The sequence below is a fragment of the Plecotus auritus genome (assembly GCF_963455305.1).
Source record: "Plecotus auritus genome assembly, chromosome: 8".
NCBI lineage: Eukaryota > Metazoa > Chordata > Mammalia > Chiroptera > Vespertilionidae > Plecotus > Plecotus auritus.
The window spans coordinates 74052823-74067451 of NC_137782.1; positions in this window are offsets into that span (position 1 = coordinate 74052823).

Here is a 14629-nt window from a genome sequence, read left to right on the forward strand (position 1 = left end):
GGGCAGTTGGGGGCAACCAGGCTGGCAAGGGAGGGCAGTTAGGGGTGACCAGGCTGGCAAGGGAGGGCAGTTAGGCGTCGATCAGGCTGGCAGGGGAGTGGTTAGGGGGTGATCAGGCTGGCAGGCAGAAGCAGTTAGGGGCAATCAGGCAGAGGCAGGTGAGCGGTTAGGAGCCAGCAGTCCTGGATTGTGAGAGGGATGTCCCAGATTGGAGAGGGTGCAGGCTGGGCTGAGGGACACCACTCCCCCCGTGCATGAATTTTGTGCACCAGACCTCTAGTCAATAATAATAACATTCTGACAAAGAAAGTTAAGTAGAAATGACTGCCCTATCTTATAAAAACTCATTAATTAAGATGGCATGGTACTTGCATATGAACACACAGACATCATTGAAACAGAATGAAAGTCTAGAACATACCCAAATACAAATGGGAATGTAATATAAGATGAAGTTTGTATTTAAAATAAGTGAAAAAAAATTCATTGAATTAGGTTAGGATAATTAAATAGCACATTATACCTTATAGTATAATAAGTTCCAGGTGAATAAAATCTTTAAATGATAAAACAGTAACTATAAAAATATAAGAAAATATAAAAATTATAATTGCAGAGGAGAAAAGTTTTTTTAAACAATGACAAGAAAATTGTAAGACATCCAACAGAAGATTGATTAAAAATAAAGAATTTGTACCTGGTAAAAACCACCAACATCAGAGTTAAAAGATAAATAAAAAACTGGGAAAATATTGCAGTTTTGTGAAAGTGTTAATTTCTCTGTTTTATAAAGGAGGCATATAAACCTATAAAAAAGACTAATATCAAATAAATAAAGAACAAGGATTAGAACAGTCAGATAATACAAAGAAAATTCATAAGAAAAGGTGATTTACTTTGCTTATAAAAAGAGCAGTGCAGAATAAAGCTAAACTGAGACATAATTTCAGCTGTTAAATTGGCAAGATTTAGGTACTACCTGGTGTTGCCAATGGTGTGGACACATTAAGACTTTCATATATAGCTACGGGAAATGTCAATGGGAAAAGTTGACACACCATGTCCTGAGTCAAATCCAGCCTAATGCCTGTTTTTGTGCTGCTAAGAATAGTTTTTACATTTTTTAAATAGCGGGAAAGAATTTTAAAAATAATGTTAGTGATGTGAAAATTATATGAAATTCAAATTTTATGGCCTTAACTAAAGTTTTATTGGAGTAAAGACACACTGATTCTTTTTATATGTCTATAGTGCTTCAGTGCTATTTGAGTAGTTGTGACAGATTGTAAAGCTGAATAGATTTACTTTTATTTCCTCTTTAGAAAAAATTGCTGATCCCTGCCCTACAACTTGAAAATATCTATTAAAATTTTAAGTCCCCTTTGACCTAGTGAACAGAAGACCAGAAACTTATCCTATAGACACATTTGCATAAATGTAAAGTAAAATATGTTCAGAATATCTACTGCAGCACTGGTTGGCAAAAGATTGGAAATGAACTAAATGTTTATCAATAAAGGACTGGCTATATAATTATAGTACATTCCCACAGTGAAATGGTATGTAATTATAAAAAAAAGAATATATATGCACAAATGGAATAATCTCTAAATATATTAAAATGTATTTATGGAAGATAGAAAGATAGAAACTACTATTTGCGTAAAAATGGGGGGAAGTAATATATGTAAATATACCCAGATATCTGTCTACATCTACACACATTTTCTCACATAAATAAAAATCATTTCTAAAGATTACACAGGAAACATTGGTTGTCAAAGGGAGAATAACTGGGTGATTAGGGTGGGAGGGAGGGGAAAGCTTTTATACATAATTTTAATACTTTTAGAATTTTTAACTATGTGATTGTGTTATATACTCAAAAATATTTTTAAACATTTCTTCCCTTATCGCATTCAGTTATTCTGTATCTCATTACCTGGTAATAGTTCTTCATACCACATATCTCCATCTGAAATTTTTGTTCCTATGTTTCCTTCTCTAATATCCTTCCTAGACTACAGACCTCTTGAGATTGGTGATTGTGTCTGTATTGCTGACTGTCCCAGTGCCAGCATCTGGAGCCATGTAGTATAAAGCAACTGGTTCCCCAGGGGTTGAGTGCTGAGGCACAGTTGAGATAAATGGCTTGTAGTATATGGTCCCTGGAGCAAAGATGAACCCCTTCCAAGCACATGCAAGGTTCTTAAATGGTGGGAGTCAAATTTTATGTCCTCATAACATTTGAACTCTCCAATAAATCCAGTCTTCTACCACTACCATTATTGCAATAGAAGAACAAAGATGCATTTTGACAAAAATCAGCAATAAGCAAACAGAATAAACCAGACTTTGTCATTTCATGAGGGCACCTTTTGTATTACATAGTCAAATGTACAGCATAGTTTATAATAGAGAAAAATCAGAAATAATCTCAGTGTTCATTGACAGGTCCATGGTTAGGAAAATGTTAGAAACCATGCAGATATAAAGGAAGACCTTTATAAATTGACTTGAAATGCTAATCAAGAAATAGAAAATGAAGAAAGCAGGTTGCAAAAATAGCATGTGTGATATGATTCTATTTTTAAAAAAGTTATGCATAAGAAAAATTAAAAACAATGGAGAATATATACCACGTGGTTGGTAGTGATTATTTCTGGAGACCAGTGAAAAAAGGGAATTGCATATTTTATGTTAAATATTTATGTAATATGTGAACATTCATAAATTTCTTATGCAACTAGGAAGAATAAGTGAATCTAAATTTGTATATAGCTCTGTGTGTTAATATCTGAGTACCTGTCATGGAAATTTTATCATTAGGAAAATACGTAACTTACCTACAGAGCTCACGAAAGGCTAAATGACAGGAAGCTAAGGTCTGGAATCAGAAAAAAAAGGGTGTCAATCAGGATTCATGAAATGAGATACCTGAGAACTAGAAGAGTATATTCATTTGACATTGGTTCTCCAAAGAAAAACTATACAGCACTGGAGATGGGGAGAGGATGGTTGTAGAATATGGAGTTCCTAATGTTAAATTTTAATCATGTGAATTTTAATAATCTATACTAATAAAAGGGTAATATGCAAATTGGTCAGGATGCCCTCACAGTACCAACCGAACAGCAGGCTGCGTGGGACAACCAGGCCGGCAGAGGGGGCAGTATGGGGTGACCAGGCCAGCAGGGGGGCAGTTGGGGGTGACCAGGCCAGCAGGGGAGGCAGTTAGGGGCAATCAGGCAGGCAGGCAGGTGAGCAGTTAGGAGCCAATGGTCCCGGATTGTGAGAGGGATGTCCGACTGCCCAATTTCCCCCAAAGGATTGGGCCTAAACCGACAGTCAGACATCCCCTGAGGGGTCCCGGATTGGAGAGGGTGCAAGCTGGGCTGAGGGGACCCCCCCACCCCCCCGCTGCTTGTGCATGAATTTCATGCACCAGGCCTCTAGTATTGAAATAATAACCCAAGGACTAAAGGGGCTCCAGGAAGAGGTTGAGGAGCCATGTCCATATACCACCCCCTATAATCACCTGCTGTCTTTGTTATTATGTCTTGCTCTTGTTTTCTTAATTTTTCCCAATGCAGCTGAGACAACAAGACAGGGTGGTCCAGGGCTGGGAGTGGAGACACCTGGATTCTAGTCCTTCCTCTTCTCTGGACTTGCCCTGGAACTCAGGCAGTCCACAACCTTTCTCACTTTCTCAGTTTCCCATCCCCATCAGGGAATTGCTTCTCCTTGACCAGGTTCTCGTGGTTTCAGATGAGGGTATGAACATCATGGGAGCTGGATTTTTCTTAGACAAATGGTCTCTAAAAAGTGTGTGTGTGTGTGTGTGTGTGTGTGTGTGTGTGTGTGTGTGTCTATCTATTTAATCTCTCTCTCTTTTTTTTTTCTGGCATCCTATGCAGAACTTTCTATTTTATTCCCTCTTTGCATTTGCACTTTGATGGTCATCATGCAACAACAGGGCTGGAGAAGGATATAGAAACCATCTGGTTCAAGTCCATCAGTTTCCAGGTGGAACCCAGAGAAGGCTGGATGAGTTGGTCTAGACCAGTGGTCGGCAAACTGCGGCTCGCGAGCCACATGCGGCTCATGAGCCGCGGTTTGCCACTCTGTTGACTAATGAGTTTGCCGACCACTGGTCTAGACAGTTCTCACACTTTAAGGTGCACAGGAATTACATGGAGACGTTGTTAAAATGTAAGATAGCTTTTCAGAATCAAAGGCTGAACTTGGCCCAATTTTCCCCAGCCACTGTCTAGTGCTCTCTCCTATAGAGGACATAATTATTAACTTAGTTGTTTCAGGACCTAAAGCTATCACCTACATGAGAAGCTTTCTGTCAGAGTCACTTAGGGTTATTTTTAAAATTTTGGGTGTTTGGGTCTCTCTCTAGGAGTTTCTTTTCCATTAATACAGGTCGAGGTCTGGGAATTAGTATTTTAATAAAGCCCACTGATTATTTTGGTTTATTCAGCTTATGATCAACTTTTGGAAACAACTGTCCAAGCATTCTATACTAATAAAAGGGTAATATGCAAATTGGTCACGACGCCCTCACAGTAACAACCGAACAGCAGGCTGTGTGTGGCGACCAGGCTGGCAGGGGGGTTAGAGAGGGACGACCAAACGACTGACCAGCAGGCTGCATGGGGCACCCAGGCTGGCGGGGGGGGGGGGGCAGTGAGGGGTGACCAGGCTGGCAGAGGGGGGCAGTGAGGGGTGACCAGGGCAGCAGGTGGGGCAATTGGGGGTGACCAGGCTGGCAGAGGAGGGCAGTGAGGGGCAACCAGGCCAGCAGGGGGGAAGTTGGGGGTGACCAGACTGACAGAGGGGGGCAGTTGGAGGTGACCAGACTGGTAGGGGGGGCAGTGAGGGGTGACCAGGCTGGCAGAAGGGGCAGTGAGGGGCAACCAGGCCAGCAGGGGGGGCAGTTGGGGGTGATCAGGCCAGAAAAGGGGGGCAGTTAGTGGTGACCAGGCTGGCAGGGGGGCAGTTGGGGGCTACCAGGCCAGCTGGGGTGGGGAGGCAGTTAGGGGTGATTAGGCTGGCAGGCAGAGGCGGTTAGGGGTGATCAGGCTGGCAGGGGGGGCAGTTAGGGGCAATCAGGCAGGCAGGCAGGTGAGCAGTTAGGAGCCAGCAGTCCCGGATTGTGAGAAGGATGTCCGACTGCTGGTTTCTTGGGCCGAAACCGGCAGTTGGACATCCCTCAAGGGGTCCCACATTGGAGAGGGTGCAGGCTGGGCTGAGGGACCCCCCCCCCCCCACCGCCCTGTGCATGAATTTTGTGCAGTGGGCCTCTAGTCTAGGAAGATTTAATTATATTTGCTATGATCTGAATTTTAAACTTTATTTTAAATTATTTTTAGTGCATATTGATTCCTTGTATAAGTTTAGCACTTCCTTAGTCACTGACAATATCAATGTACTGTAGGAAAATCATGTTCATTTATGAGTGCCAATCCTCAATATACACACACACACACAGCCATATAAGCATAGCTCAAAGCCACCCTGCACCTGGGGTGAGTTGTTAGGGAAGATGTACTTTAGTCTTCAAACACATGTAGAAAACCTTTCCTAGAAATGCATTTACTGCCACTTCCTTTCCTTTGTAAATCTGGATTAGCAAGACCTAACTATCATCTTAGACTGAAGAACCCCTAGGATTTTACCAAAAACTTATATTCCAAAGATTTTTGTATATTTACTGATGTAAACATCTGGCAGATTTTCTCCTTTTTGTGATTTATGTATGTATGTATGTATGTATGTATATGTATGTATGTATGTATGTATGTATGTTTTTAGTTTTCGACTTTTGTGACAACCAAACAAGTATGGAATTGCTCTCTCACTATCAACATTCCCATTGCAATATGGTTGTGGAAATCATTCAAAAGCAGCCATCTGTTGGAGGAGCCATGGTAGCCCAGGGAAGTTGCACATCAACCTGGGGAAAGATGCCCATTATTTTAGGTTTTATCTTAGTCCCATATGACTCCATACTATTGTTTTCCCAATAGTGCCCACAACATGGATCAACTCATATAGCTTCTTACAAGCACAGCTCAGAGACTTGCCTTTCCCAAGCTTCTTAGAAAGAGCTGTAGCAACAAGAGACTCTTTCATATTTTATCAGCAATTAATTGCAATCACTGCTGCTTTATGACCTGACAAAGACCTTCATCGCCATGGTTCAGTCATTGTTTCCTGCTCTTCACCTTCCCTCCCTGCTGTTCTCAGAGGTGCTAGCTCAGATGAATTTTCCAGCCTGCAATTGGGTGAGGCACTGGTTGAATCACATGAGTTTTGACATTTAACAAGACATGATTTATCTTTGAACAATGTATTTCTGCCTCTAGCCTACTGTGGGCAACTGAGAACATGCTTTGCCTGCGTAATGACATCTCAGTAATGGAAAGAAAGGATGATTATTCAGAAGCATTGGCATCTAGGGGAAAATTTGGAAGGTGTCAGGCCTTGCCCTGTTGTCACTTTTAGTATACCTCACTGAGGACCCATGATATGCCAGATGATGGGTGGATGATGACATGGAAAGTGTCAGATGGGGCACCAGGGTAATAGGTGAGGGACTCATTCTCTTTAGCTAACGATGGACTATCCTTTATATGTCATATAAAATTATTTGGTGGTACACAAAGCACAAGTGAAAATGTTCAAAATCAGATAAAACAAGTTTGGATGGCAAAGTCATCTCCAACAACTGTTTTAAGAAAATAGAACTGTCAACATGTTTGAGAAACTAATTTATTGTTTGGCAAGGAATAGAAGCGATGATCCTAGACTCCTTGTATTTTCAGAGCTTGCCTAAACATTTTACATACTGTTCTCTACTGTTCTTATTTATCTCATGCATATTCACCAAACAGACTCTGTATTTCCCAAAGGTAATGAGCAGGTCTTCAGGCTTTGGTTCTTTTCTCTATTGTTTATACACATAATATAAACAGAATAAATTCTTGCTGTTGCTAATAAGAACTACATTTTATGTGCCAATTCCTTATCTGGGTGCTTTGCATATTAGCCCATTTAACTCTCACCATAAACCCTGAGATGGGAGTTATTAGAACATGGGGCAATATTATGTCTGTTTTGAGACTGTGGGAGGGATGTTAAGAGGTGCATAATGGCAAGGTTCAAAGATAAAATTCGAACCACAGTTTTAGGGGGCCCTTTTTACTATCACATGTAATAGATTGTTCCATTGTTGATAAGCTTTATTCTGAGTATGGGATGTTTCTTTTTAAAATAAAGGAGACCTTGAGCATCTAAATCTAAGCTTAGACCCTTCTTGACTGAGCAGGTAGATGATATTGTATTGAGAAACATGTCAAGTATAGGGCTGGTGTGAGCAAACAGTGGGTGTATTCTGCTGTGATGCTCTTGAATTATATTTTTGTTTTTGATCATTCCTCCTGGGTTTTGGATTTGGTGTGAGCCTATGTATTTATCTTTGGATTAGCCAGTAAAAACTCAATAGCTGGTGGGGGGATGAGAAGAGATAAACCAAAGAACTTATATACTTACATGCATAGCCCATGGACAAGAACAATAATGTGGTAAAGACATGGGGGTGGGGTGGGCAGGGGCTGGGTGGAGGGGGGATGGGGGGGAATGGGAGACATCTATAATACTGTCAACAATAAAACAAAACAACAAAAAACCCAATAGCTGATTGAAACCCTGCTGTACTTGTCTTTCACAAAATTAGCCCAGCTAGAAGTTGCGAGAAAGAAGTATTGGGAGAAAGGCCCATGAGATGAGTCAGCTTACCCTGTGACTTGAACTTGATGGTGGGAATCAATCAGTATTTGACTGTATTCCATCTTAGTGTGAATTAGGATAAAGACACTACTATCTCCATCAGCTGGAAAATTCTTGTAATTTACTGATTGTATTAGAACTGCCTGAGGCCTAATGTTCCTTTTCAAAATAGCACTCCTGGCAGCTTCCACTAACCAACTGCAGTTAGCATATGGTGTAAAAACTATCTGCGACCCCTGGGTTTTTTCCCTAATGTGTCTTTTCTATTTGCAAAACAAAACACCAGGGAAAGATGTGCTTCTATTTTGGTTGAGGCCACAGGGCTTCCCTTCGGGATGAGAGTTGTTGGACTGGCCTCTTACCCAACCCAACTGGAAACCTAGGAGCAGAAAGCTCCTGTCTAGTTACGCCTTTCAATCAGTAAGTGATATAGTGGGTTGGGAGAGAACAGATACATTTAGCTCTATCCTGCTGCTCTTTAGAATGAGAGCTCAAAGACTTTTAGTGGGATTAGATGGTCATTTGTCTTGGGTAAACTGAAAATGTTATATGCCATCTTAAAACCCAGTGACACCTCTCCTGAAGTTTCCTGTAAGTGAAACAAAGGGAATTTAAATGACTTCACAAGTACACTAGACATGTGAGGGAGACACTCTTGTGGGAAAACATGTGGCTTGCGACTTGCTTTGGCCACTAGAATGGAGTAGAAGGGATGGTGTGCCCATTCTGAGCCTGGGTCTCAGAGGTCTTCTATACTTCTGTTTGCTCTCTTCTGCCACCGCCCTATGAACAAGCCTGAAATATTCTTTTGTAAGATGTAGAACAGAAATGAGCCATCCAAGATCAACCAACCCCCAGTCAAACCAGCAACTATCCATGGGAACATGAGTGAAATCAGATGAAGTCAGCAAAGCCTGCCATAGATCTGTGAAAGCACCCAGCTGACCCAGATGTGCATCAGCAGGAATAAATGGTTCTGTTTTAAACCACTAAATTTTGGGTTGGTCTGTTATGTAGTAAATACTAACTGATACATATTCTGATTCTAAAGATTATTTTGATGGACAATTTACATAGCATGCATACAGCTACTAGCAATGGGTTTGGCATCTCATAGATATTTAACAAACATTGATCCTTACCTTCCTTTTCTTCAGCTAAAGAGATGTACTGCCAGATTGGAATGTGCAGGTTCCAGCCTAGAATAGCAGCTTAGAAGTTGTATCACATTTATGTGCATGAGTTACCATCTATATCTATAAAAGCCTAAGCAACCGTTATGACCAGTCAACCAAACCACCAGTTGATCTGTCGTTATGACACGCACTGACCACCAGGGGGCAGATGCTCAATGCAGGAGCTGTCCCCTGGTGATCAGTATGCTCCCACAGCCAACCTCCCATGGCCGGCCAGCCAACCTCCCGCGGCCGGCCAATGGGGACTAGGCAAAATGGCCCCTATCAGCCCTGATCGCCAGCCAGGCCAAGGTACCCCACCCGTGCATGAATTCATGCACCAGGCCTCTAGTATTTCATAACAGTCAGTAGAGTTAGGGGCATTTCTTCCTAGGCTAGTCAGGCTAGCCTTCCTAAGCAGCAAGACTTGATGTCATCTTCTTCCTGGGAGAGAGGAGGAAAGAAAGATAACATTGAACATTTCAAAACATATCCCTGAGTTACTGGAAAGTAAATAATACTGTTTCTGGTTTACATATTTTTTTTCTTTAGACAAAAAATTATCAAAACATGGAAAATGCTGTTGGGAAAATTAAGAGTCATGGCTCTGTGTGATCTTGTGCAAGTCACCAGCTTTTTCTGGGCCTCAGTTTTCTCATCCCTAAATTGGGAAAGTTGAACTCTGCAAGGTGACTCCTAGCTCCAACCGTCCATAAGTCTTCGGCAGTAACATAGTGCAGTTAGAAACATAAGCTCCACAACCAGGTTACTCGCTCTGAGGTCTGGCCTTGGTTCTTTCTAGCTTTGTGCCCTTGGGCATAGTAGTTATTTCTCTGTGCCTCAGTTTCCTTATCTACAAATGGGACTGCCTCGTGGCATGGTTTTGAGGATTACATGATATAATCCATGTCAACTGCTTAGAACAGTGCCTGGCTCTCCGAAAGTGTTTAACAGATGTTAGCTATTATTTCATTTGGCATAGAGTCCTGTCTTATGCAATTGCACTTTCATGGGATTTAAATGATGAAAGTTCAGATGGTGAACATCAACCCAGTAGATGAAACTGCTGCATGTTTTTGAAATTCATACACACACAAAAGAGTATTAACTATCCTCAAGCTCTTTATCCACCATTCAAAAGGTTTTCTTCTCACCTAGCTGAGTGTGCTGTCTTATATAAATGAAATCTACCACTTTAGCTCTGAGCTTATTTTTCTCTCTTTTGCTGCTACCTTTTGGCATAATTTAATGCAGAATTTATTTGAATGTGGGATTGAGAGGATGGGCTACTAACTCTGGCTCTGCCACTTACTAGCTTGGTTAGTTCTTTAATTACTCTGTCCCTCCATTTTTCACATGTGGGTAATAACAGTGCCAACCTCATAGGGTTATTGCGTACACAAGATATGTTTAAGAGAAGTGCCTCACATACGGTAGGCTCTTAGTAAACACTATGGATTAGTATATTATTATATGTTGCTGAGGTGGAATGGTTTTAAAGCAAACATTAGGAGACCAAACATTGTCCAAAGGAATATCTTTAGAGATGAATTAGCATGGTAAGTATAGGGATGCTGTTGCTGACCCATCTAGATCCTCTTTGGCAGGCTGTTGTCCCCATATTCCTTGTGCTATGAGCATTGGTTGTTAATGGCTTACAGCTGAGTCTTTCTCTAGAGAATTGCCCTTGGCCTAATGGGAGTTGCCTAGCCTGGAATTGTCTGGGAAGTTTAGCAACTCTTCTGCCCTTGGGTGTGGCTCATAGCCAAATACTGACTCAGGAGCTCTAAAGGACCCTTTGCCTCAAAAATGGAAGGGGGCAACTCCATAGTGCAATCCAAGCTCCAGAGTTCCCTGTGGGATCAGATAGAGACTTGACTCCAGCTGAGACCACACCCTAGCTCTGTTTCCCTTTCTGAGTCCCTCACTTACTGTTTCCTTTCTCAATAAAGTGCTTCCATGTGAATCTCCATATTGGGCTCTGATTCTAGACCCCAACTTAAGATAGGAAGGAAGGAGGAACCAGGGGTCCTCAAACTTTTTAAACAGAGGGTCAGTTCACTGTCCCTCAGACCGTTGGAGGGCCGGACTATAGTTTTAAAAAACAACAACTATGAACAAATTCCTATGCGCACTGCGGGCCTGGGATGAGTCGGCTGCTAAGCAGAACAGGCAGTGGCACCCGGCGGGCCGGATAAATGTCCTCAGCCGGCCGCATGTGGCCCGCGGGCCGTAGTTTGAGGACCCCTGAACCAAACCATGAGCAACTGGAGAGCTTTTGAAAACTTATTGTTGACTTTCTGGCAGGGCAATCATCACAAGTAGGTGCTGTTTTGATTCTGTTCAAATCTTTATTTGGGAGAAGAGGCTGGAGGGGCTGAATAAAAGTTGGGATAACAACAGGACCTCCGGTGATGGCATATGTGAAACAGCAAAGATGGGCTATGAGTTACTGAGGTCTGTACATAGATTGTGGTGACTCATATGAACCTCCACAAAGATTTTGATAAACCACATTACTTTTGCAATAATTAGTACCAATTAGACCTAGAATCTTCCAGGACCCAAATGACCATTACCCTAAATTTTATTCTGACTTTTTTTTGACTATGTGGAAATTTGCTTTCGTGTTATGACAGTTACCTTCTTTCCACACTTACCGAGGAAGATTGTTCAAAGGACTCAAGGGATAAATTAAGAAGGTGAGTATGAAGTTTCCTGCTTATGAAGTGCTGGGCTGGGCTGGAGTATAGGGCAAGTTTTTCATGACAGGATCACTGTAATTTGTCCCAGAAAGAGATATGAGTTAAAATTATCGACAGATTTAGGATGGGCTTATTAGAAGTGTTGAAAAACCAGTCACCCACTTGAATTCAAAGTCCTATTTCATCCTGATGTTTCAATGGAGGAATGAAATACAGAATATTTTCAGAATTATCTTCCTTCACCCAAAGAACTGGGTAAGGAATCATCACTCATTTTCCTTTCATTCATTCTTTCTCTCTTTCTCTGTCTCTTTGACTCCAATTCATAGGTGACATCTTATGAGAATGTCTAAACAAACTCAATTTAAAAAGCTATTTAACATTTACTAAAGTGAGTTATTATTTCTGTCTTTGAAAGGATCTTATGAAATTTGTCCTTTCTTTTACAAAGCCATGCAAGACTATCTCCAGAATAGAACATGGTGCTGAAGGTGATGTTATAGAATTTGTAGCACTAGTTTTGTACTGGAAGGGGGCACAGAGAATTTTGAGTAGTATTTAGGCAGTACATAAACTTTAAAAATAAACATGAGATTTCAGAGAAAAAGTTGCAATGATAGTTGACCGTATGTGTTCATCCCTCAGACCTCCGGTGGAGTACAATGTTCTCTTAGCCTAAAAGGACAACTTTGGTGGATGTTTCTGAGAAACACTACTTTGTATGACTTCCACCAGTTCATAAGATAATGTGAATAAGCCAGAAATTTTAATCCAGTGTCTGTAAGAATTATTAAAACATTCAATACCTGACTATTTAGTCAGGGCACTGACCTCTTTTACTTGAGATTGTCAATTAAAACAAAATGACAAAATCCAACTCAATGATAGCCATCCTGTGTGAATGAATCAAAATTATACCTATTTTTTGTTCAGATTGGCAAAAAAATATATTTTTGGTGTGCTACAGAATTTTACTCATTAGTTTATGTGTGCTGAGTTGAAAAAGGTTGAAAATCACTGAAATAAGCATTCAAAATAACTGTGCAACAGCAGGGAGGAAAAGGTGAGGAAGCTTCTAATGCCATATTCAACCCAAGACTGGAAATGCCAATATTTCATATTTAGATGACTAATTCATGATCTAGCTGAAAATACCAATCTTCACCTTCTCTGGAATGAAAAAGTTGCCTCAGTGAAATAGTTTTATTTTGATATATCTTATGGGGGACAGTCCTGGTTGATCCCACCATGGTATATAAGATATAGGTTGCTTCTCAGAAGTGATTAAGTGGGTGCCCTATAAATGAATGGTGGCCCTATGACTTTTGGGCGAGGAAATAAGAGTTATGTAATTTATGTGTGAATTGGCTCTGTTTAGTCCTGGGGAGGTTGCAGGATATGCCTGGCCTGAGAGAAGCCTTCTTTCTCAAGATTCTAAATCACTATTATGTTGCTTCTACTTTGGAACTAGCAGCATGTGGCCTGAGTGAGACTCAGGACTTATCCCCGGTCAGTGTGGGAGGCCATAGTTCCTCATTTAAGAAAGCAGTGGTGCCCTAACTGGTTTGGCTCAGTGGATAGAGCTTTGGCCTGCGGACTGAAAGGTCCCAAGTTCGATTCCGGTCAAGAACATGTATCTTGGTTGCGGGCACATCCCCAGTAGGAGGTGTGCAGGAAGCAGCTGATCGATGTTTCTAACTCTCTATCCCTCTCTCTTCCTCTCTGTAAAAAATCAACAAAACATATTAAAAAAAAGAAAAGAAAGAAAGCAGTGGTATTTTTGTCCAGTATGTGTGGGAGAGAGCCCCTGAGGCTGAGCAATGCTCTATATAGACTGTGCTCCTTCAAAAAATATAGGTGGAGAACCTTCACTCTGGGTCAAAGTTACTGTTGTTTTTTTTTCTGGGCAGGGTAACTTTGATTGTGAACTCTTAGATTTCTACAAGAAAGCCATACAGCAAACTCAGGGAGGTGAAATTTGTAGTTGGTTTTAGACCACATCTGCAGGCTTTTCATAAAGTGGCAAGACACAAAACATAGACAAAAGTTCAAGAAATGTTCAAAGAGAGACTTTCTCATATAAAATCTAAACAAGAGTGTAAGGATATCAGCTCCTAAGAGAAACCTTGAGAAACAAACATGCCATAAAGGAAAGATTAAGAAACCAAATCCCATTGCTTGACCAGAAAATCTTTGTCTGTGCTCAGTGTATGGTCTGCTCTTGGAAGGTCTGTGTTTAAGTTTCTACATGCTACCTCTTTTTTCTTTGGGGATATTGGCTGAGCAGAGTCTACTCTCACAGGAAGAATGGAGTGGGGTGCACACCAAGTCTTTTGATTATGATTTCACTTCAAGCTTGAGGATAGATTTCATGCTTCCTTCCTGTCCTTTCCCATGAAACATACAAATGAGTGGGTGGCTCAGCCAGAGATGCCCAATAAATATTTGCTGGTGAATATAGTGGAGGGAACACTGATGACCGCAAGGTATTCTTTCCCTCAATTCCACCCCCCGACTGCCTCTAGGCGGTGGCACCCTTGTGGTCCTGATCCTGTGCCTGCGGAAATTTCATGGCACTCTCTGAGCCTGGAGGCCCTGTATGCTCCATCTTGCACCATGCTGCCTACTTGAGTTCCCTGTGCAGTCCTGCCTTATTCCCAAGTATAGGAATAACTCTTTTTCATAACGAGCATGCAGACAGAAGAGGGAATTAAGGAGACAAGTAGAAACCACCCAGCAAGAAGACCTGAATAGTGGGCAGGGGAGGGTAAGGAGAGGAAGAAAGGAAAAATGTGTTCAAACAATATAGTTAGTGTCAGTTCTATAACTTTCCACTAATCCATATGTGGATTTGTATCAGCACTCATGTCTTACAATCCAAGACGAGAGCCAGACAAAAATGCGTGGGTTTAATAAATCCAGGAGAGAAGTTTGTTTATCAAGGTCTCT